The sequence below is a fragment of the Mustelus asterias genome, chromosome 17, assembly GCF_964213995.1.
Source record: "Mustelus asterias chromosome 17, sMusAst1.hap1.1, whole genome shotgun sequence".
NCBI lineage: Eukaryota > Metazoa > Chordata > Chondrichthyes > Carcharhiniformes > Triakidae > Mustelus > Mustelus asterias.
The window spans coordinates 7,020,643-7,045,337 of NC_135817.1; the positions used below are offsets into that span (position 1 = coordinate 7,020,643).

At 45.8% G+C, this 24,695-nt stretch overlaps 1 protein-coding gene and 1 non-coding gene across 2 annotated transcripts in view; one reads left to right on the forward strand and one right to left on the reverse strand.

Moving 5' to 3' along the window:
• The window catches only part of htr2aa (5-hydroxytryptamine (serotonin) receptor 2A, genome duplicate a), a 403,646-nt gene that overhangs the window by 136,766 nt on the left and 242,185 nt on the right, over window positions 1-24,695 (forward strand). The gene's annotated exons all lie outside the window — the stretch shown is intronic.
• Window positions 2,289-2,396, reverse strand: LOC144506686 (U6 spliceosomal RNA). The gene has a single exon (XR_013499936.1). It is a non-coding gene; the product is annotated as a U6 spliceosomal RNA (small nuclear RNA).

Genomic DNA, 24,695 nt, shown 5'->3' on the forward strand with positions numbered 1-24,695 from the left:
AGTGGTTTATAAGTGAGAGATTTTTCTCTCACCTTTGTCATATTTTCCCAACATTCCTGGTACAGTTCCTAACTGTTACAGTGCTGTTTCCTATTTTTTCTCGTTGATTGCATTCTTTTGCTGTTCTTTTATTCCATCACTATTCTGATTTTTCATGTAACCTTCCCACAGATTGCTCCAAATGTCACAATTGGGCGTTGACAAGCCTTGACATGTGCTTTCTTTTGCTGGATTGTACAGCATTTAGATGTGGCTGAAAAGAGAGGCATGTTCCTTAAGTTTTTACTTTTTACACTAATCAGGACAGATGCAAGAATGTCAAATTTCAAACAATCATGACAATAGGATGGCACAGTGGTTAGCACTGCTGCCTCACAGCGCCAGGGACCCTGGCTCAATTTTGTCTTGGGTGACTGTGTGGAGTTTGCACATTCTCCCTGTGACTGCATGGGTTTCCTCCGGGTGCTCTGGTTTCCTCCCACAATCCAAAGATGAATTGGCCATGTTAAATTGCCCCTTAGTGTCAGGGAGATTAGCAGGGTAAATACGTGGGATACGGGGATAGGGCTGGGTGGGATTGTTGTCAGTGCAGGCTCAATGGGCCAAATGGCCTCCTTCTGCACTGTAGAGATTTTATTATTCTATGAATTTATACTACATGAGATGAGAGTGCTGTTTGGTTGGTAACTCAACTCTAGCTGAGGTGTTGCCATGGAGAACGCAACAGGGGACTAGAGGTTCTCCAGCATGATTGAGGGACAAATATTTGCTGGGACCCAGGGCATAATTCCCCTGCTCCCTTTCAAATAGTGCCCTAGGATCCTTTAAATCCACCTCACAGGGCAGATTGATTTGCCATCTTGTCTGAAAGAAAGCATCTCTAAACAATGCAGCATGCCCTCAGTACTGCCGTAGAATGCCAGCCTAGATATTTTTATGCACAAACCTGAGAATGAGACTTGAACCCACAAACATCCGTGTCAGAGACAAGAGTGCTGCCAGCTGAGCCACAGCTGACCAATCAGCCTTGTCCCTCACCAGTTCTGCTCTATTGTGTGCCAGCAGGATGTCTGAGTGTTTAGCAATATGAGTCTGACAGCATTGTAAATGTGTGAGGTGGGGTATCTGACAGTTAGCAATGCCAATGAAGTGTTGGGGGTGCTGCTGGCTAAGTGATGGGCAGTGTGGTGTATTGAGCAGTGAGAGAGGTTGATGTTGTGGTGGGGAGCAGATATCATGTGAAGATATATTCACTAACCTTGACCATCCGTGAGAAATTCTGCTACCTCTGTCCCAACTCGCACCGAATGCCGTTTGCCCATCACCCCTGTGCCCGATGACCTGCCCCGGCTTCTTGTTAAATAACACCTCAATTTTAAAATTCTCATCCTTGATTTCAAATTTCCCCATGGCTTTGCCCCTCCCAATTTTAACCAATTTTTTATTAGTGGCTGCATTTCAGCTGCCTAACCCCTAAGCTCTGTAATTACCTCCCTAAACCTCTCCCTCTCTCTTTCCTCCTTTTAAGATACTCTTTCAAACCCAACTTTTTAACCAAGCTTTTGATCACCTGCCCTAATATCTCTTTGTGCCCTGGTATCATATTTTGTTTTATAATGCTCTTTTGAAATGCCAAGGATGTTTTATCACATTCAAGGTGCTATATAAATGTAGGTTGTTGTTGCTGTGGACTTTGAGTGACACTGCTGCCCGGTCCTCAAATCTAGATTTTGGAATTGACTTTCCTGGTTACATCTTTCTGAGGATGTTCTTGAGGACCCCCGGGCCTCTCCACAAGAACATGGCTGCCCACTTCCGCCAATAATTCCATCAATGCCACATCTTTCATCCTGGGCTTCTCACTCCACTCACTTTCCCAACATCTAAATTGCAGCAATATTCTTCAGTGTGGTTTCCCTTTAACGGGGGCAGCTTGCCTTTAAGAAGAGCAGGCTGACTGCATCGCATATTCTGGAAGCAACGGTACTGGGCACCCTTGCTGTGCAAAGTGGCAGCCGGCAGCCTTAATAAGCATGGGACCTGCTCGGCCAAATACTACAATATCATAGAAATCATAGAAACCCTACAGTGCAGAAGGAGGCCATTCGGCCCATCGAGTCTGCACCGACCACAATCCCACCCAGATCCTACCCCCACATATTTACCCGCTAAACCCTCTAACCTACGCATCTTAGGATTCTAAGGGGCAATTTTTAACCTGGCCAATCAACCTAACCCGCACATCTTTGGACTGTGGGAGGAAACCGGAGCACCCGGAGGAAACCCACAAAAATATGGAACGCTTCACGAATTTGCGTATCATCCTTGCGCAGGGGCCATGCTTAATCTTCTCTGTATCGTTCCAATTTTAGTATATGTGCTGCCGAAGCGAGCACGTTCTATTGAGCACAGCTTTGCAACCATTTTGTCTCTGCTGTGTTTCTTGTGAGACTAGGCTTCAGCTCTTTATATGTCAATAGTCTTTTATGTGTGTCAAGGTGCATATTTTGCTTTGGTTGCTGATTTACTTCTATTCTGTATGCGCTTACTTGTGCTTCTCCTTTGATTTGCCATCTGTCCATTTTTCCAGAGAGCTGCTAAGGAATTTTTCATTCCCCAAATGGAACAGTTAGCCTGTAACATTTTTCCTTGTTCCATATTAAACCCGAGTTGGCAGTGAAGGAACTCACCAGAGTAGAAGGCAAGATGTGAGATTGGGATTGTTAAGATTCAGTCCCTTTCTGTCATTGCTTATGATCTCAATTTCTGCTGCCATTACTGAGGCAAATCTTAAAAAGGAATTAGTAATAATAATAAACCCTTTATAGCACAGGCATTTCACAAAGTAGCATGGTGTACTTGATTTTGCACCCTCCAACCTGTTTGTAGCACAAAGTAAGAGGGTTGGATTGGGAGCAAATGTGGAATCCAGATGAGTGGAAATAGAGGCAACTGTGGAGTTAGTGGCAAGAGTGTGATTATGGGCAGGAATGGAATTAGTGACAGAAGTGGTACCAAGTGCAGGAGTAGATGATGGGGAAAGAGCGAGGTTTTGGGCAAGTGTGATGACTTCAGCCAGGCTTATGAGGTTGGCTTGCGAGAGTATGAACTTCCCTGGAGAGGAAGCATGAGGTGTCCACGGGCACAGTTGATGCCTTCCATGCCCGCTGGGCACTGCAGGGGCTGGGGTGCATTATCAACCCCGATAACCACATTTTAATTTGATGTTTTAAGTTTCCTTTCTACGTTGATTTTTGTTTCGGGCTGTTCCCCCTCCTTTTGGGGAGCTGCCCCTTTTAATTTGTCCCTCAGTTAATTTGAGTTAGTTTATTAGGTTGGTACCCTGATGAGTCTTAATTGATGATTAAATCAGGGAGCCTCATGCTCCCTATTTAATGCAGGTGTGTCAGATTCCCAGCCTGCATTCAGCAGGGAGTAACCGGAGAGCTGGCTGTGTACAGATGTATGGCTTAAATAAAGTAACTAGGTGACGGGACTTTTGCATCTGTGGAGTTATTACAGCAAGAGTGAAGAAATTGTTCCTAACTTGTGGAAGTAATGAAACTTTACATTTCAGCAGTAAGTGAACACAGACGTGTAAGTCTTCCCATTCTACTGAGTGATTTTACGCAGCATTCACTGTGCAAAATTCCCAACTACATGTGACATCTATAAACATAACACTAATGCTAAGAACATGTCAGGGACCATAAATTAAACTACATATTTGTTCTTCACTTTTGCTCTAATATAGGTCAATCTATCAGGCAATGGCTTTTTACAAATCCAACTCAAATGATGAACATTCCTAAAGTATAAATTCATAAATTACACTTTCAGATAAATCATTCTCTCCAAACCTTTGGAATATGCTGTTACCTTTAGAGTGATTGAAGAGGAGGAGGACAAAACGATGGAGTAAGGCAGGTCAGGCTTTTGATTCAACACGTCAATCAAGATGCGAGGAACTGTAGAGCTGACAATACAAAAGTGGCCTAAGAGATGACAAATTTCTTGAATGTTTTTTGGTAGAACAGCTACCTAAAAGAGTGAGGTCATCGCCTATTGTATCTGCAACCTGTAGTTTACCTCATTCAAAAGGGTCATGATGTGTTCTCGTATCACTCGCCTTCAATTGAGACAGTAGGAAAATGTAGACCAAGTTTTACTTGCTATAAAGAAAACAGGAAGAAATTGCATTTCTATAGCACCTTTCACACCCTCAGGACACCACAAAATGCTTTACAGCCAGTGAAATTCATTTTGAAGTATAATCACTGTTTTAATGTGGGAAAAACAGCAGCTGATATGTGCAGAGAAAGATCCCATAAACAGCAACAAGTTATCTACTTTTTAGTTGCTTGGTTCAGGAATAATTGTTGGGAGAACTCTCCTCCTCTCTGAATAATCCCACCTGAGAGGGCTGATGGGGCTGCAGTTTAACATCTCATCTAAAACCTTGCTGCAGTGCTCCATTGAAATGTCAATCTAGATTACCTACTCTGATCTCTGGGTGATGAATGGACAACCTTCTGGCTGACAGATAAAAGAAGTGCAGACTCGATAGGCCGAATGGCCTCCTTCTGTGCTGTAGGGTTTCTATGATTCTAAGTACTACCGAGCCACAGCTGACTATCGTGAGATTACATCCTTGTATAATATTATGCACATTGACTAGATGTTGTGAGCCAATCATCTTGGGTTCCTCATTAACATGAGAAGTATATTATTCTGAGAGCAGCTATGTATGGATTGTTCTGATGAGGTTGTGATCCAGGCCTCCAATGCCACTGTTACTGATGTGTTTACTTCGCCTGATGGCTGAATCAATGAAGATTTTTGTTACCACAGCATAGCTCAATTCAGAATTGTACTTCAGATAATGGATCGACTGCTCCCCACAAAGGTAATCAACAATGAAGTTAATCAGCTTTACTTTTCATGATGTGAAAATACCAACACAACTCTTTTGGCACTTTTTTCACCCAGATCGATTTCCTGGTGGCTAGGATTCAGGGATACAACTTGGGGCTGTCAACTGGTCTATCAGCTTCAGTTTGAAACGTTTGCACTAATTTGTTACCAGTTAAGTAGCAGCCTCTCTTACCCTCATTACCACATAACAATTAAGGTGGCAAAGTATCCTTTCCAATTGATGCAATATTGGCATAGCCCTTTAAAAAAAATAACTAAAAGATATAAACAATGAAATATTTTTTTAAATATTTGCTCAGCTGAAAATTCCTCCATGCACTTTACTCACTGACAATAAGTGGCAGAGGATGCGAAGAACAGGAAAACCTGTTGATAACGGCGGGACTGGAAGATCCCCATCGCCAGCTAATGTTGGGCTGCCTCCACTGCCACAAGACACGCCGTGGGGGAGGGGGGGGTTGGTGGAAACTCCCATCCTTAATAATTCCGTACATCATTATTGCCTATTTAGCTGACTGTAAATGGCAAATTTCTGACTCTTGAATAGAATACAGGCACTAAGCTGCACTGATTACACGGGCAGTAAGAAGTCTCACAACACCAGGTTAAAGTCCAACAGGTTTATTTAGTATCACGAGCTTTCGGAACGCTGCTCCTTCATCGGGTCACTGATCAGGTGACTTCATCAGGACTCACCTGATTAAGGATCAGCGCTCCGAAAGCTCGTGATACTAAATAAACTTGTTGGACTTTAACCTGGTGTTGTGAGACTCCTCATTCCCCCTGCACCCCCTGTCCAACATCGACATCTCCACATCCTGATTACAGGGAAGGGAACAATTTAGCCCATGAATAAAAGGTTATAAGAAATTACTTCCCTTCGTGATCACTTTCATTCATCCTGTATGTTAATTAAATGACACGTTGTGTAATTAATGAAACAAAGTCCAGACTTGCAGCAATTATATTAAACATAAAAAGAAAAGACTTGTATTACAATGTCATCTTTCACATCCTCAGGGTGTCCCAGTGAAAGTAGTCGCTCTTGTAATGTAGGAAATGCAACTAGATTTCTCACAGCAAGGTCTGACTCACATCATTTGTTTTAGTGATGCTAGTTGAAAACGAAATATTGGCTAGAACACACCCCTTCTTCAGTATGGTGCCGTGGGATCGGAGAGGGCAGATGGACCTCCCTTTCACGTCTAATTCAAAGTACAGCACCTTCAACTTAGTAGCACTCGCTCAGTATTCCACAGATGACAGAATGATTTAGAATAGTCTAAATGTTGTTTCTGTCTGTTTATTGAGTGATGGCACATGGATGGGTTTGGCCTCTCGCTAGCAGGCGGTAGAGTCAACATTGCTGCCTGATTGACTATTTTTCAGTTTCTGTGATGCACATTGGTTTAGGGCCAATATTTCAGGATTAAAGTCTAAAACCAAGGGCAATGAGCCAATCGTTGAAAGATCTTCTACTTGAAATGTGAGATGTTGCCTGAGTATTTCTCTTTGTATTCAAGCATTGGCCTTCATTATTGCCAATAGAGCTAAAATGCTCTGCGGTTTACTGTCTGAAAGAGTGGTGCAAGCAGATTCAATAATATTCAAATCGGCATGGTGGTTAGCACTGCACGAGGGACCTGGGTTCGATGCCAGCCTCGGGTGACTGTGTGGAGTTTGCACATTCTCCCCATGTCTGCGTGGGTTTCCTCAACGTGCAGTGGTTTCCTCCCACAGTCCAAAGATATGCAGATTAGCTGGACTGGCCATGCTAAATTGCCCCTTAGTGTCCTAGGTTAGGGGAATTGGCTATGGTATATGTGCGGAGCTACAAGGATAGGGTGGAGGGGAGGGCCTGGCTGGGGTGCTCTTTCGGAGTGTCGGTGCAGACTTGACGGGCCGAATGGCCTCTTTCTGCACTGTAGGGTTTCTATGGTTCTAAATGGGATTCGGATAAATACTTGAAAAGGGAAAAGATGCAGGGCTTTGGGGAATAAGCAAGGACACAGGACTAATTTCACAGCTCGTCCAAAGAGGCAGCAGCGACAGGAAGAGCTGAATGGCTTCCGTCTGTTCTGTCAGACTTGCCCAGCTGGACCTCTTCCAGAATGATGAACGATGGTGATCTTTTTTCAGCTGTGGCTAATCTGTACAGGCAGAAATTCCACATCATTTTTTCAGGGAATTGGCAGAATTCATTCATTATTAGCAGCGGATGGAAAAGGGACGCAACGTTCACCTACTTTTTCATCATGTTTCAGACTCGTTCCAAGCACTGTTGTCACTGGCAGCTGTTAACATCCTATTCCCAGGACGTGGTGTGATTGGGTGAAATATTCCAGAACTGTTCAGATTTGTTGCTCTGCCATCTTCAATCTTTATAATCCCCAGAACTAGCAGGGTTGAATGAGAGCTTGTAGCATTCTCCTGACAGACAAACTTTGAGACTTGAATGTAATATTTATTGCCCACAGACACTAAGAGCTGGATTTCACCTCAGGCTGAGGAAGCAGTTGTCGGTAGCTATCTTCCTGGAGGTGATCTCCTAACCTGCCACCTCTGCGAGCTGGAGGCCCGATAAGAGGGTCAGCGGTTCCGGAGCCTTGGCAATCCCAGCAGGAGAGGAGGTCACTGCTGAGGGAATTCAGGACCGCGAGGCTGCCTCGATGTGGGGGGGTTGCCAACTCTCCTGAATTGCCCTGGTGTCTCCAGGACACTGTCAAGAGTAAAGCAGGACTTTGGAGAATAGTTCAGTTTCATAATTATAAAAATATTGGAGCTGTGAGTGGGAAGGCTGCTTTTCTGGGTAGGACGACTGAAGTTGGAAGGTCATGTGATTAGACCTGCAGGAATATGTCCATCCAGAGTTGGCAACCCCTCGCATGGAGGCGGATGCAATGGCCTGTGGAGCAGTGAAGAAATAAACACTATCTGGGCCAGCAGGTCCAACGTGATGAAGGAGGAATTCCTCTGCTAGATTGGATGGAAGTGTGTCAGGAAACCATCTTGATGCAGGTTCCCTTATTTTTAAACTTGGGGGAGCTCAGGGAGTTGATTCGGGGGAGATCAGGGGGCTGATTCGGGGGAGATCGGGGGCTGATTCGGGGGAGCTCAGGGAGTTGATTCGGGGGAGATCAGGGGGCTGATTCGGGGGAGATCGGGGGCTGATTCGGGGGAGATCAGGGGGCTGATTCGGGGGAGATCAGGGGGCTGATTCGGGGGAGATCAGGGGGCTGATTCAGGGAAATCAGAGAGCTGATTTGGGGGAAATCGGGGGGTTGACTTGGGAGACTGAGGGATGATTTCGCCCCTCAACACAAAGAACTGAAGACTAATAGTAATACTTTGAGCATGACTGAGATTTGCTAACTTTGGAAACAATGTGAGATGAAATGGGAACCTTTAAGTTCCTGTGTCTAAACGTATACAATATTTTCCTCTGGTTGGCAAATCAATAATGGGTTGGTGGGCTAGTCACAGTTTTTAAAATTGGGGACCAGATCAGAAACGCCAAGATATACTATGAAGTTAGCCTAGAGCCAATTATTTTTGATTTTGGCATTGGGGTTTCACTCAGGTATGATTCAATTGACCCACTAGGAAGCTTTTATTAAAACAAACTTTATTTAAGAACACAGTTAGAACATAACGGAAAGAATTGGTATAACGTTTACCAATTAAAATACTTAAACATGACAAAGTATAATTCTTAACAGCTAGCTATCTCTATAGTTTCAATGTAAGCAGTATCCTCATAGACATAATTCCCTCTTCAGAATCAGCACAAAACAAATATGCTCATTTGGGTGCTATGCTTCTTGCCTTTTAACCTCTCTGGAGAGATTTAGACACCTAGCTTCTGACTCTCATACACCAACCTCCAGAGAAGGATATATCCTCAAAGAACAGAACTTCAGAGAAATAAACCTAGGGGGGGGGGGGCGATTCTGCCAAAAAAGTTCTAAGTGCTGAACGAGCATGAAAATGGGAGAGAATCGTGCCCACTTTTTGGGTGAGCTCCCAGACATAATCGTAAGACACTTAGAAAAAAAATGAGGCAAAATGTGATTCTCGCCAGCAAGGGGATTGAATAGAGCCTATTCAGGCCCGGAAGTCAACTTCCGAGTTCTCGGGCCACCATTGAGCAGATGCCCCAATCTCCCAGTGCCCTGAGAGAGAAAGGGTTATTTCTTTCTGCAGCTTCCAAGCAGCAATTGACTTGATTTTTCTGTGTAAGCCTAGCTCCACCAAATCACATGACCTTACTTGTCAATCAACCTAATCAAGCCCGACTCAGCAAAGCCCCAGTGGAAAACACTAAAATAACAGAATGACATTAACGCAGATGAAATCAAACATTCTAGTAATTAGAACCAATTATGCTGCTGCAGTAACAACAGAAACTGCTGGATGCGGACAAAAAGTGTCCCCTCCTCCAGAGACGTGGGCACATAATTTAGGCTGTCACTTCAGTGCAGTACTGAGGGAGGGCTGCACTGTTGGAGGTCTTTCAGGAAATTGAGCACTATTCGAAGAGCAGGGGAATTCGATGCATTCTACCAAATAATATTAATCTCTGAAATGATATAACTAAAAAACAGATTGTTCCTCTCTGATGTTTGGGTGTGATGGGTGTTAATTGTTGAGCACAATTTGGTTTCTGCTTTTCCTGGCATTACAGTCGTAACCATGAGCAGGATTTTCAATAGCCTGTGAGGGTGAGCTCAGGTGTGGGCATGTATTAAAGATCATAATCTCAGACGGTGTCACTGGTTCCTGATGTCACCAAGGCATGACATGATTTTCAAAGGGATGGTAGGGTGGTGGGGATATCCAGCAATCATCCACACATCTAATGAACAGATTCTTGAGGTCATTATGGAGTTCATTAACAGTCTTTGGAGCAGCAATGATTGTCAGTTGGGGGGCACGAGGAAGACGGAGGGTCTGGGACACCTTAGCTAATGGGAACACAGTGGGGGCAGCCATGAGTGCTAATGAATGGATTGTTCAATCATTGTGTTACTTAAACCCAATTGCTCAACCAGTGATACCGTGTTGCCATCACGGGTGCTAGGGATTTGCACTTGTGAACAGTGAGTGTTTGGGCTTTGAGAGGAATGTGAAGCTGCTGGCATCACTTGGTCATCGTAGGTTGGCAGAGAAAGCCTCAGTACCACAATGAGCAACTGCTGAGGGACTGAGATTGGAGCAGTTTGATCTGACATGGGGCAGAATAGCAAAAAGGAGCTCCAGCATCCTCCTAGCCAGGAGGGGACCAGAGCAGCACAGCAAGGGGTTGCAACGAGAAAGTGCTACCCCAAAACATTGGGTGTACCACCCAAGAGTCATTTACCTGCAAATGACAGAGCGCAAGTGTTGAAGGATGCTGTGCCAATCCAGGTAATTGGTCTCGGCCATTTGTGCTCTGGTCCACAATGACCTGATGCCTTAGGGCCTCCATAGCAGACCTGTACCTACAGCCAACATGGTCACCATGGGTGCTGAATTTCTGCATCAGGTCATTTCCAGGATCTTATATGGTCCTGGCAGATATCTTTCAGTTGGGAGTTCATCATACAATCAGGCATATCACTGATACTCTCTTCCCAATGGGGTAGGGATGGGGAGATACCTATTTTGTGGCAGATAGCCAGTGCATGCAAAGAGGGCATTGGGGTCTGCCACCATTGATGCATTTCCTTCGGTCCAGGAGGTTATTGATTCTTCCCACATGGCCATCAAGGCACCAAATCATGAAGAGAAAAAGCATCTACTTATTGCAGCTGGACTGACCAAAGGAGGTGCATCTTATAGGTGTGTGCTTGGCTGCGAGACAGTTGCCATGAAGCCTTTATCCTGTGAGACTCCCAGGTCCCGCACCTCTGAAAGAAAGCATTCTGACTATGTGGTTGGCTGCTAGAGGATAAGGCATATTCCCTGAGAAGGTTGCTCCTGACGCCTATCAGATACCCAGGCAGAGTTACAGAGAGGTGCTACAACCAAAGCCATCTACTAACATGTACCTGTAGAGAACAGGCTATTGGCATCTTGAAATGTGCTTCAGCAGCCTTGGTCAGTCCAGTGATAGCCTCTAGTATGAGTCAGCCAAGGTGTTTCATCTAGTGGTTGTCGCCTGTGCATTGCACAGTTTGACTATACAAAGAGACTTGGAGCTGGATTTTGAAGACGAGGACCTGGAGTGCCACTCATCCTGAGAGAAGGACAGGGCTGAGAAAAAAAGAGGAAGAAGGTGCTCCAGCGAAGTCTGCTGCCCAGATATTGAAGAAAGACCATCACAGCAACTGGCAGGCTCGCATGGCCATGACGTGGCCTTGAGAGCCTAGCTAATTCAGTTAGGCAGCTCTCAATCCTTTTGACAAATGACTCTTAATTCACCTTCGATCAGAGCGCAAATACACCCATCTGAATAATCACACTGCCACCCACATTGAATGAAAATGAGTCTCTGCCACCAACAGTCACCTCCAGGACAGATTGTGGCTCCATTTGAAACCCAGTCCCTAGCCAACCTCAGCACTCCATGTCCCTTTTTGACATTTGAACAATAACAACACAAAAGTAGCTCATTTGCATAATCAATAATGTAATAAATGAATAGTCAATGAACATACAAACGACAAAACATCACCCAAGTGACCAGTGAAGTGCATCCAAAGATGTGGTGTTTGCTCTTGCCACCTCCACCCCACCACACACACACACATACACTCACACTCCTTCCTGGGCATTCCCTCTGTGACTGGGGATGAAGTGGAAGTAGCCTTGTATCTGCTCTTGGCTGAGATACCTGTGGCTTCTGTCCTTGTCATGGAGGCACCCATACAGGGTTCTGTGTCAGCATCATTGCAGGGGCAATGTCTGTCACACTGCCTTTCTGCAGGGATGGTTCCTCAATCAGAGGGACCAAGGAGGCAAGGGATGATACCAGTGACCCACAACCTCTTCCCACTGTTTCCATGGCACTCTTGCTGGGTGAGGCAGTGGATTGGACAGAGCTGGTATCCACTCCCAACATCTCAGAGTCATTAGTAACACTTGAGCATCTCACTCTCTATGTACATGACAGGGTGCTGCTCCTGCACCCACTCAGGGCGCTGCTTACATTAGGCTATCCAAGAGGGTGAACTCCTCAATGGAGGAGCTCATGCACTCAATCTCTGAGCCTTGATAAAGTGTACACACTGCACGATCTCCGCCATTGTCTGCCTGTGTCTACACATTGTCTCCAGGATCTCTGACATTCGAAAACTCATCTGTTGCCCAGTGTCTCCTGTGAGCCATGGAGTGTCTGTCTCTAAGTGGCACTGTCCATAGCTGATTTTACCTCACTCTCCTCCTCACTAGTGCTGCATGACTCACCCAGTGCTCCCAATTCGAAGCTGGTTTGAGGCCTAACTGAAATAAATATATCTGTGCTGGTGGAAGGTGTGAGGAATGATACGATGGTGCTGGCTTTTGAACATCACCCGCATTTGAACAGGCTGGCACAACTGGGCTGAGAGATTCTGATTCCCCCTCCATCCTACCCCATCCACACTAGACAAGGTGGGGGGGGGCGATTCTCCCAGCCCGCTGCGCTGCTCTAGCAGTGCAACGGACCCAAGAAATATCAGCGGAGGCCATTTAGTGGGCTCCCCGCTGGGCTCCATGACCTCTGCACGTCTCCGGCTCCAAGGTTTTTGGAGTCATCAGCTCCACGCCAGAAATCGGCTCAGAGCTGATTTCTATATTTAAATTTCAATTTAAATCCCATTAATGGGCCCAAGACTGAAGTCTCCGGGCCCACTAGCGTCTCCTCCTCAGGGCTGGCCATCGAGTGGAGGAAAGGTTCAGTCTGCAAGAAGAGAGGAGTGGCCAGGACTGCCGGTGGGGGGGAGGGGAGAGATATCAGGGCTTGCCAGCGATCGGAGAGGCCAGCGATCGGGGGGTGGGGAGGTTTAGGGGGCAGCGATGCGGGGTTGCAGGGCTGCCAGCGGTTGAGCTGGCCAGCGATCGGGAGGCCGGCAGTACTAGAGTACTGTGCATGCGCCAATGGCCCACTCAGCGCTATGCTTCTTGCCTGCTGATTTTCAGAGTGAATCTCGCTAGTGCACTCTGCAGTGCTCAGAGTGTGGGAAATTCATTCTGGAAATCACACCAAAAAAAATCAGCAGGAGTTACTCCATATCTCATGCAAATTTGGTGCTTAGAATGTTTTCTGGGGAATCGCCCCCAAGGCGTTGATGAGAACTTGGGCTGTTCAGCAGCTGCCAGCCCTCTGAACAACTGGCTGGTCCATTCCATCAGGCAATGAAAAGCCCACTCTAGGTTGCTGTTTGCCTTTTAAAATCACCCTCTATAGTGAGGTCCTCTTCGAGGATGTTGAATTCACCTGAGGGCCAAATAGTGCCCTTGCATTTAAAAATCACCCATATCACTGACACTAACATGGCATGGGTTTAGAACCTGGAAAAGGTCCAGCCATCAGCAGTCTCTCACCATTATCTAAATGATGAGAGATTGCAGAGCTCTGAGGTGCAGGGAGATCTCGGTGCCCTTTTGCATGAATCCAAATGGCTAGTATGCAGTTACAGCAAGTAAAAAAGAGAGCTAATAGAATGTTATCATTTATTGCGAGGGGAATTGAATACAAAAGTAGAGAGGTTATACTTCAGTTGTACAGGGCACACTTGGTGAGACCACATCTAGAGTACTGTGTATAGTATTGGTTCCCTTATTTAAGGAAGAATGTAAATGTGTTGGAAACAGTACAGTGAAGGTTTACCAAACTAATACCTGGAATGGGTGAGTTGTCCTATGAGGAAAAGTTGGGACAGGCTAGGCTTGTATCCACTGGAGTTTAGAAGAGTAAGAAGCAACTTGATTGAAACATATCAGATTCTGAGGGGGACATGGAGATTCGAGAGGGTCACTGTTTAAAAATTTAAAACAGAAATGAGGCAAAATATTTTCTCTGGGGTTGTGAGTCTTTGGGATTCTCTTCCTGAAAAGGTGGAAGCAGAGTCTTTGAATAATTTTAAGCAGAGGTGGATAGACACTTGGTGAGCAAGGGGGAGATAGGTTATCAGGATTTGACGGGATGCAGAGTTGAGATTATCATCAGATCAGCCATTTATTATTAAAGGATGGAGCAGGCTCGACCCGTCTACTCCTGCTGCTTGCTCGTATGTATGCTGGTGTGTATGTCAGATTCCCAACCCTGGTATATGACCCATCTCTATATTTCAAAAGTATGTCATTGAAAGAATTCTGGACATCCTGAGGACATGAAAAGTGCTCTATAGATTCCAGTTCTTCAGCGAATTTATCTACATAAGAACAACCATTGTACTCCAAAAATAATGAGATGCATTGCGATGTTTGCAAAATGTGGTCAGACTCAGTTTTCTTTCTAGCCACATCTATTTCTGTTAGAAACATAGAAAATAGGTGCAGGAGTAGACCATTTGGCCCTTCAAGCCTGCACCACCATTCCATATGATCATGGCTGATCATGCACTTTCAGTATCCCACTCCCGCTTTCCTTCCATATTCCTTGATCCCTTTAGCCGCAAGGGCCACGTCCAGCTCCTTCGTGAACATATCTAACGAACTGGCCCCAACAGCTTTCTGTTGTAGAGAATTCCACTGGTTCAAAACTCTGAATGAAGAAGTTCTTCCTCATCTCAATCCTGAATGACTTGCCCCTTATTCTTATTCTTGCCCCTCCAACCGATGGCCAGCCCTCAGGAGGAGACGCTAGTGGGCCCGAAGACTTCAGTCCTGGGTCTGCTAATGGGATTTAAATTTAAATTTAAATATAGAAATCAGCTCCAAGCCGATTTCTGGCGTGGAGCTGATGACTCTAAAAAAACTTGGAGCTGGAGACGCGCAGAGGCCATGGCACCCAGCAGGGAGCCCACTAAACGGCCTCCGCTGATATCTCTTCCGCCTTAGCTCTGGACTGCTCCAACATCGGGAACATTCTTCCCGCATCTAGCCCATCCAGTCCCACCAGGATCCCCTCTCAATCTTCTAAATTCCAGTGAGTACAAGCACAGTCATAAAGGTTTACAGCATGGAAACAGACCCTTAAGCTCAACTTGTCCATGCCGCCAGTTTTTACCATTAAGCTAGTCCCAATCGCCACATTTGGCCCATATCCCTCTATACTAATCTTACCCATGTAACTGTCTAAATGCTTTTGAAAAGACAAAATTGTACCCACCTCTACTACTACCTCTGGCAGCTCGTTCCAGACACTCACGGCCCTCTGTGTGAAAGAATTGCCCCTCCAGACCCTTTTGTATCTTTCCCCTCTCACCTTAAACCTATGCCCTCTAGTTTTAGACTCCCCTACCATTGGGAAAAGATGTTAACTGTCTACTTGATCTATGCCCCTCATTATTTTATATATGATACCCCCAAGTCTCCTACGCTCCAGGGAAAAAAGTCCCAGTCTATCCAGCCTCTCCTTATAACTCAAACCAGCAAGTCCCGATAGCATTCTAGTAAATCTTTTCTGTGCTCTTTCTAGTTTAATAATATACTTTCTATAATAGGGTGACCAGAACTGTACACAGTATTCCAAGTGTGGCCTTACTGATGTCTTGTACAACTTCAACACGACGTCCCAACTCCTGTATTCAATGTTCTGATCAATGAAACCAAGTATGCCGAATGCCTTCTTCACCACCCTGTCCACCTGTGACTCCACTTTCAAAGAGCTTTGAACCTGTACCCCTAGATCCCTTTGTTCTATAACCTGCCCCAACACCCTACCATTAACTGAGTAGATCCTGCCCTGGTTTGACCTACCAAAATGCATCACCTCATATTTATCTAAATTAAACTCCATCTGTCATTCATCAGCCCGCTGGCCCAATTAATCAAGGTCCCATTGTAATCCTAGATAACCTTCTTCATTCATTCTTCAATCCTAGATAATCTTCTTCCACTATACCACCAACCTTGGTGTCATCTGCAAACTTACTAACCATGTCTCCTAAATTCCCATCCAAATCATTAATATAAATGACAAGTAACAGTGGACCAGGCACTGATCCCTGAGGTCACAGCCCTCCAGTTTGAAAAACAACTCTCTACAATGACCCACTGTCTTCTGTCATCAAGCCAATTTTGTTTCCAATTGGCTACCTCAACCTGGATCACATGAGATTTAACCTTATGTAACAACCTACCATCCGGAACCTTGTCAAAGGCCTTGCTAAAGTCCATGTAGACAACGTTGACTGCACTGCCCTCATCTACCTTCTTGGTTACCCCTTCAAAAAACTCAATCAAATTCGTGAGACATGATCTTCCACTCAAAAGCCATGCTGACTGTCCTTAATCAGTCTTTGCCTCTCTAAATGCCTGTAGATTCTGTCTCTCAGAATACCTTCTAACAACTTACCCACTTCAGACCTTAGGCTCACCGACCTCTCAGGCTTTTCCATGCAACCCTTCTTAAACAAAGGCACAATACTTGCCACCCTCGAATCTTCAGGCACCTCACCTGTGGCTGTTGATCCAGTCTTTTTTCATATGTCAGTCCTGCCATCCTGGGAATCAGTCTGGTGAACCTTCGCTGGACTCCCTCAATAGCAAGAATATCCTTTGTCAGGCTAGAAGACCAGAACTGCCACAATATTCAAGGTGTGGCCTCACCAAGTTCCTGTATAACTGCAGCAAGACATCCCTACTCCTATCCTCAAATCCCCTTGCTATGAAGGCCAGCACGCTGTTAGCTTTCCTCACCACCTACTGAACTGTACTACTGCATGGCAGCCTTCAGCAACTGTTCCACCATGACACCCAGGTCATGTTGCAGTTTCCCTTTTCCTAAACTGCTACCATTCAGATAATCTTCCTTCCTGTTTTTGCCACCAAAGTGGATAACCTCACATTTATCCACATTATATTGCATTTGCCCACTCAGTCAGCCTGTCCAAGTCTCCCTGCAGCCTCTTAGCATCCTCCTCACAGCACACACTGCCACCCAGCTTAGTGTCATCTGCAAATGTGAAGGCAATGCGTTCAATTCCTTTGTCGATTAGTATCTTACTTGGAAAGTGGAGTAGGTTTCAAATTTGACATCAGGTGCCTCCCCTCACCAAATAAGGGGATATTTCTGAGGTAATACCTCCCTGAATCCCCACACTACCGTTCTCATTTCGGGAAGAACACCTAAACATACCACCTGATTGAACAAGGACCAGCAATGGAGAAAACACCTTTTAAAATAGAAGAACAGCAAGGAGAATATATTATGTTGTCAAGTCAGCAGCAAGTGCAGAAAATTCTCAAAATATGATGTCAAATGAATCTAGTACGCTTCACATATCCTTCCACACCCCCCCCCCCTCCTCACACGCACACACACACACACACGCCAATTGCTTCATATACCTCCACCCACCATTTTAAAAAAATGTGCAGCGTGTTTCCTAGTTTTCCCTGTTAAAGATGAGGTGTTCAGAACTTTTTCAAAGCTCTGGATCCATCAATGGTTTTAGTAAATGTGGGTCAGTACCTGTGTCAGACTGAACTGAGTGAATTCCCTGTGCTGCTGTCATCCTTCCTGTTTGCTCCGAGTGTTTGGTATCTGTGCCTATTTTGAAAGAAGTCTCACAAAATACAGTTTGCCATTCAGTGTTTATTTTGAGATTCTGCTGGAAGCTGAAACAAATCTTCCTTCAGACTTTTATTTATTGATGAAGTTCTAACACATAAATGCTACTCAGTGGCTTTGACTTTGAACATAAAGATTCGATTGTGGGAAGTACTGAGCCAAAGGACTCCTCAGTGAATTGCTGTCAAATAGAGCTTGAAGCTGGTCAGAGAGTGGCTGCTGCCTTCCCACTCATCTCCTGTCTCTTCCTGTTGTTAGTGCTCTTCTGCCTCTACCTTCCTCCACAAATGGCTCAGAGTGGATGGTCCCACTGGATGGCAAAGTTGTCCAACATGGAGCGATGTTCTGCGTCAGTGGGCTGTTTAATTTTTAAGTTGACACAGATTTAACAGAATGGTTCCAGGGATGGGGGGATTTTAGTTACAAGGTTAGGTTGGGGTTATTTTCCTTGGAGCAAAGGAGATTATGGGGAGATTTGATAGAGGTAAGATTGACATAGGTAAGGAATATTGTTTGCATTGATGGTTCAAGGACTAGGGGACACAGATTTAAGGTTATCGGTCCAGAATACAGGGGAAATGTGGGGAAGAAATATTTTACATAGCAAATGGTATTGATCTGCAACTCGCTGCCTATGAGAGTGGTGGAAACAGAAGCAATCAGTGATTTCCAAGGGAAATCCTCAAAGGAAATTGAATGGACATTTAAGGACATACGCTTGTAGGGGTATGGAAGATAGAGCCAGTTAATGGGACTGACTGGATTGTTCCAAAGATAGCTGGCATGGACTCACTGATGGCCTCCTCTGCTGTGAATGACTCTATGGGCGGTATGATGGCACAGTGGTTAGCACTGCTGCCTCACAGGGTTCAATTCCGGCTTCAGGTGACTATGTGGAGTTTGCACATTTTCCTCGTGTCTGTGTGAGTTTCCTGCAGGTGCTGCAGTTTCCTCCCACAGTCCAAAGATGCGCAAGACAGGTGGATTAGCCCTTAGTGTCCCAAGATACATAGGTTAAGGGGATTAGTCAGATAAATTTGTGGAGTTATATGGTAAGCCTGGGTAAGAGTTGGTGCAGACTTGATGGGCCACATGGCCTTCTTCTGCACTGTAGGAATTCTATGATGATTTTAACTGTCCGGTGTCAAATCCACAAGCAGCCAGTTTATGGCCCTCTGTTCTGGGGAATTGAGACTAGCATGCGGATGATGGCTTCACAGCAGGTACCAGAAAACTTGGAGCAGACCTGTTCAATATATTACATTGTACCTTCAGTGAGTGGAAGTCCCTCCTGTTAATGCACAGTCCAGAGTATTCTATTGGAGTTCACAAGACTATTCGTGTGACCAGTTGATATATTTTTGGATCTAGGGGAAGCCCAAAATTTTGACAGAGCTCAAAGCCTAGTCTTCCTGTTCTGTGGTCTCTGGAAAGACTTTAAGTTGTTCTTTCTATCATACAGTGCATTAGTTACCTGCTTGATCCAGATGTGCACAGCTTCTTGACTAGTGTTGTGGATGTCATCTGTTGGGAATTGTGCAGCTCAAAATAACATTTGGAACTTAAAACAAGGGCAGGAATCTCATTTGTTTGGTTAAATATCCAACTACCAACCTCAGGCAGGAAGAGTGGGCGCCTGAAAGTAAAGGCTTGGCTGTATTTGGGACGTAGAACAGGGATACGAGTTTGCAAGCTGACTTTTGGGATCCTGTTATCCAATTTACCCAAAGTACAATGGGCAGGCACTCATTGGAAATCCTCCCAACGAACCAGTCTGTCAAAAACAAAATGAATGTGTGTGAAATATGCCAATTTATTCATCCATTTATAAGGATATCCCATACTATTCAACCTTCACATCGATTTGTATTTCTGAACTAACCTATAGGCGGAGTTTTACTGTTCCGCCCGCCATGGGATAATCGGAGTGGGTGAGGGGCAGACCATGGAAAGGTCCGTTGACCCCAGACAGGATTTTACAGTTTCAGGACGAATGAGGCCGTGAAATCCCGCCCACAGTTTTTAGTTAAAGACACTAATGCTCCATTCGTTGTCTGTAGATAACTTTGCGAACTTGTATTGTGCCCTGGCTCACTATGTCACATAGAAACGTAGAAAATAGAGGCAGGAGTAGGCCATTCAATCCTTCAAACCTGCTCCACATTCATTGTGATCATGGCTGATCATCCAACTCAATAGCCAGATCCCCCCCATTTTCCCACCCCCACATCCTTTGATCCCCTTCACCCCAAGAGCTATATCTAACTCCTTTTGAAAACATACAGTATTTTGGCCTCAACTGCTTTCGGAGATAGTGAATTCCACAGGCTTACCGCTCTGGGTGAAGAAATTTTTCCTCATCAGTCCTAAAAGGTTTACCCGGATCCTTAGGATACGGCTCCTAGTTCTGGACACCCCCACCATCGGGAACATCCTTCCTGCATCTACCCTGTCTAGTCCTGTTAGAATTTTATAGGTTTCTATGAGAATCCCCCCTCATTCTTCTAAACTCTCGTAAATATAATCCTAACCAACGCAATCTATCTTCATACCTCAGTCAATAAGAATGTCTTCTTGTTTTTGCTATCAAAGTGGATAACCTCACATTTATCCACATTGTGTTGCATCTGCCATGCATTTGCTCACTCAGTAAGAAGTCTCACAACACCAGGTTAAAGTCCAACAGGTTTAGCCACGAGCTTCCGGAGCGCTGCTCTTTCAACAGGTGAGTGGGATTTCAGTTCGCAAACAGGGCATATAAAAGACATAAACTCAATTTACAAAATAATGATTGGAATGCGAGTCTTTACAGGTAATCAAGACTTTGAAGAAGTATTTTGTCTCTATCTTCATAGTGGAAGATGCAAAATGCATCCCAAATGTAGTTTAGAAAATCAAGAGACGAAAGAGAGGGAGCAACTTAAAACAATCACAATTGCTAATAATATGTACAGGGAAAACTAATGAAATTAAATTCTGACAAGTTCCCTGGATGTGATGGTCTGCATTTTAGGGTGTGGAAGATAGTAGGCACAGTAAGAAGTCTCACAACACCAGGTTAAAGTCCAACAGGTTTATTTGGTAGCAAATACCATAAGCTTTCGGAGCACAGCTCCTTCGTCAGATGGAGTGGATATCTGTTCTCCAACAGTGCACAGACACAGAAATCAAGTTACAGAATACTAATTAGAATGCAAATCTCTACAGCCAGCCAGGTCTTAAAGGTACAGACAATGTGGGTGGAGGGAGCATTCAACACAGGTTAAAGAGATGTGTATTGTCTCCAGACAGAACAGCTAGTTCTAGCTAGTAGGTAGTAGGTGCAGAGATAATGGATGGGATTTTCCAGCTGCGCTCGCCCCAAGACCGGAAAATCCCACCTGAGGTCAGTGGACCTTTGCATGGCCCTGACAGGCCTGATATGATTCCCATGGTGGGTGAAACAGAAAAATTCCACCCAATGGGTACATTGGTTGTAATCTTCCAAATTCCCTCAATTTATCTGTGACTTCCATCTTCCGTGAAATGTTATTCTCTCACCCTGACCTCACTGATTTGTATTGAGTTGTACTTCCCTCATCCTCATAATCAAATCCCTCCATGGCCTTTCCCTTTCCTATCTCTGTTACCTCCTTTAGCTCATCACTCCTCACAGGAACTCTGCAGACCATGCAATGATTTTCCTCGATCTGGAGTGAAGGTGTTAAACTTGTTTAATATCACAATAAAACTAATGCTTAATGTTGCCATTAAAATGATGGACAGAAGAAAATTGTAGGAACGTCATAGAATCCCTAAAGTGCAGAAGGAGGTCATTCGGCTCATCATGTCTGCACCGACTCTCTGACAGAGCATCCCACCCAGGCCCTATCCCTATAACCCCACATATTTACTGATGCACATCAATTTAGACACGAGGCTCGAAGCTCAGTAAATGAAGGCTTTTATTTACTATTAATGAAGCTATCAGAACTTATGTACACTATCCCAGACTGAAGGGGTCCCGGCCAGAGCAGGGACTCTTATACCTCTCCCAGGAGGCGGAGCCCGACTGGGATGTGCCACAACACTATCATACCAAGGTGTAACAACCCCATCCTAACCCAACAGCAACAATAGCACAATCCAACAGTAACATATGTACATCCTTGTAGTCCTGGCCAGCCCCTGGCTCAGCACTATCCAGTGGGAACCAACGATGGTTCACCACATTCACCCCTCCTTTGAAAACAAAGGCCGGCGGGGTACAAAAACCAGAATAAAATGTCAGCAGTCTATAAGTTCAGACGGTCAGGGGGACCGCACCGTCGTTGTGACCTCCTCAATACCGGCGGTGACACCGGAGTAGGCACTTGCGGTGGTGTTCTCCCCAAAACGGCGCCCACCTGTTCTTCCACGGACTCACAGGCCGGTTGACCCTGAGGTGATGGTAGTCCAGGGGATCCTGACACACCCTGCGGTGGCGACCATCTTCTGGGCTCAGGCAAGCTGTACATGGGAGTAAAATGGTTAAGCAACGGTCCCGATGCTGCCCGCGCCGTGTCCGGGGAAGAAATGAGAGATAATGGGTTTGTTACTGGGGGTATGGGAGCGACAGGGGTTGCTACGTCCCCTGCTGGCGCCAGATCTCGGATCGAGACCGTGTCCTCTCGCCCGTCAGGGTATGCCACATAGGCATACTGAGGGTTGGCGTGGAGGAGATGGACCTGTTCGACCAAGGGGTCGGACTTGCGGGCCCTTACATGTCGCCGCAGGAGGACGGGTCCTGAGTACGTCAACCAAGACGGTAAAGAGATCCCCGAGGAAGACTTCCGAGGGAATGAGAACATCCTCTCGTGGGGAGTAGCATTGGTTGCCGTACACAGGAGGGAGCGAATAGAGTGAAGCGCATCAGGGAGCACCTCTTGCCAACGGGAGACTGGAAGACCTTTGGATTTCAATGCCAGTAAGACAGCCTTCCAGACTGTAGCATTCTCTCGTTCCACCTGTCCATTACCCCTCGGGTTGTAACTCGTGGTCCTACTAGAGGCAATCCCGTATGAGAGCAGGAATTGCCTCAAGTCATCGCTCATGAACGACGAGCCCCTGTCGCTATGGATGTAGCTGGGGTACCCGAACAGGGTAAAAAGATCACGGAATGCTTTGATCACCGTGGCAGCGGATGTATCCGAGCAGGGAACAACAAAAGGGAACCGGGAATACTCATCGATGATGTTTAGAAAGTACACGTTCCGATCTGTTGAGGGAAGGGGGCCCTTAAAATCAACACTCAGTCTCTCGAAGGGACGAGTGGCCTTGACCAAATGTGCCCTGTCAGGTCGGTAAAAGTGCGGTTTGCATTCCGCGCAAATCCGACAGCTCCTTGTTACCGACCTGACGTCCTCCACCGAGTAAGGCAGGTTGCGGGCTTTTACAAAGTGGTATGTTTTGCTCCTCCACAGAAATAGCACCGCGGGCCGCACGGGGCTGAATGCTACAGTCTGGAAGGCTGTCTTACTGGCGTTGAAATCCAAAGGTCTTCCAGTCTCCCGTTGGCAAGAGGTGCTCCCTGATGCGCTTCACTCTATTTGCTCCTTCCTGTGTACGGCAACCAATGCTACTCCCCACGAGAGGATGTTCTCATTCCCTCGGAAGTCTTCCTCGGGGATCTCTTTACCATCTTGGTTGACGTACTCAGGACCCGTCCTCCTGCGGCGACATGTAAGGGCCCGCAAGTCCGACCCGTTGGTCGAACAGGTCCATCTCCTCCACGCCAACCCTCAGTATGCCTATGTGGCATACCCTGACGGGCGAGAGGACACGGTCTCGATCCGAGATCTGGCACCAGCAGGGGACGTAGCAACCCCTGTCGCTCCCATACCCCCAGTAACAAACCCATTATCTCTCATTTCTTTTTTTTTCTCCGTCGAGAGTTTAATAATAGTAAATAAAATTGATGCACATCAATTTAGACACGAGGCTCGAAGCTCAGTAAATGAAGGCTTTTATTTACTATAAATGAAACTATCAGAACTTATGTACACTATCCCAGACTGAAGGGGTCCCGGCCAGAGCAGGGACTCTTATACCTCTCCCAGGAGGCGGAGCCCGACTGGGATGTACCACAACACTATCATACCAAGGTGTAACAACCCCATCCTAACCCAACAGCAACAATAGCACAACCCAACAGTAACATATGTACATCCTTGTAGTCCTGGCCAGACCCTGGCTCAGTACTATCCAGTGGGAACCAATGATGGTTCACCACATTTACCCTGCTAATCCTCCTGACTTACACATCTTGAGACAGTAAGGAGCAAATTTAGACATTAAGGGGCAATCCACCTAATGTGCACATCTCTGGACTGTGGGGGGAAACCGGAGCACCCGGAGGAAACCCACGCAGACACCGGGAGAATGTGCAAACTCCACACAGACAGTGACCCAAGGCCAGAATTGAACTCGGGTCCTGCTGTGAGGCAGCAGTGATACTACCCGGTGCAGAGGATTATATGTGAATAATGTCACCCGTCATCTAACTGTGCAATATTTACACAACGTATAAAATTGTAACTTAGAATTTATGGTGCGTGTGATGTTATATGTTCATATGATAATATATCACATATAAGCTGTAGATTTATGTATACAAAGCATTGACCTGGACTCTTAAAAGAATCTACATCTTGATCACAGTTACTCACACCCTGCATCCCATAAGGACTCCATTCCATTCTCCCAGTTTCCACATCTCTGCTTCATCTGTTCCGACGATGCTATCTTCCACAAAGGCGCTTCCGACGAGTCTTCCTTTTTCCTCAACTGAAGATTCCCCCCCACTCCAACTGTGGTTGACAGGGCCCTTAACCAATTCACTTCTCTCACTGCCCCCACCTCTTTCCCTCCCTCTCAGAACTATGATAGGATTTCCCGTCTCCTCACTTTTCACCCCACCAGCCTCCACATTCAAGGGATCATCCTCCACCATTTCCGTCAACACCAGCATGATGCCACCGCCAAACACATCTTCCTCTCTCCTCCTGTGTCATCATTCCGTTCTCTCTGGTTCATTCCTCTATCGCCCCAAGAACCTCACCTCCTTCCCAAGGCACTCCCCCATTGTAGTCACAGGAGGTGT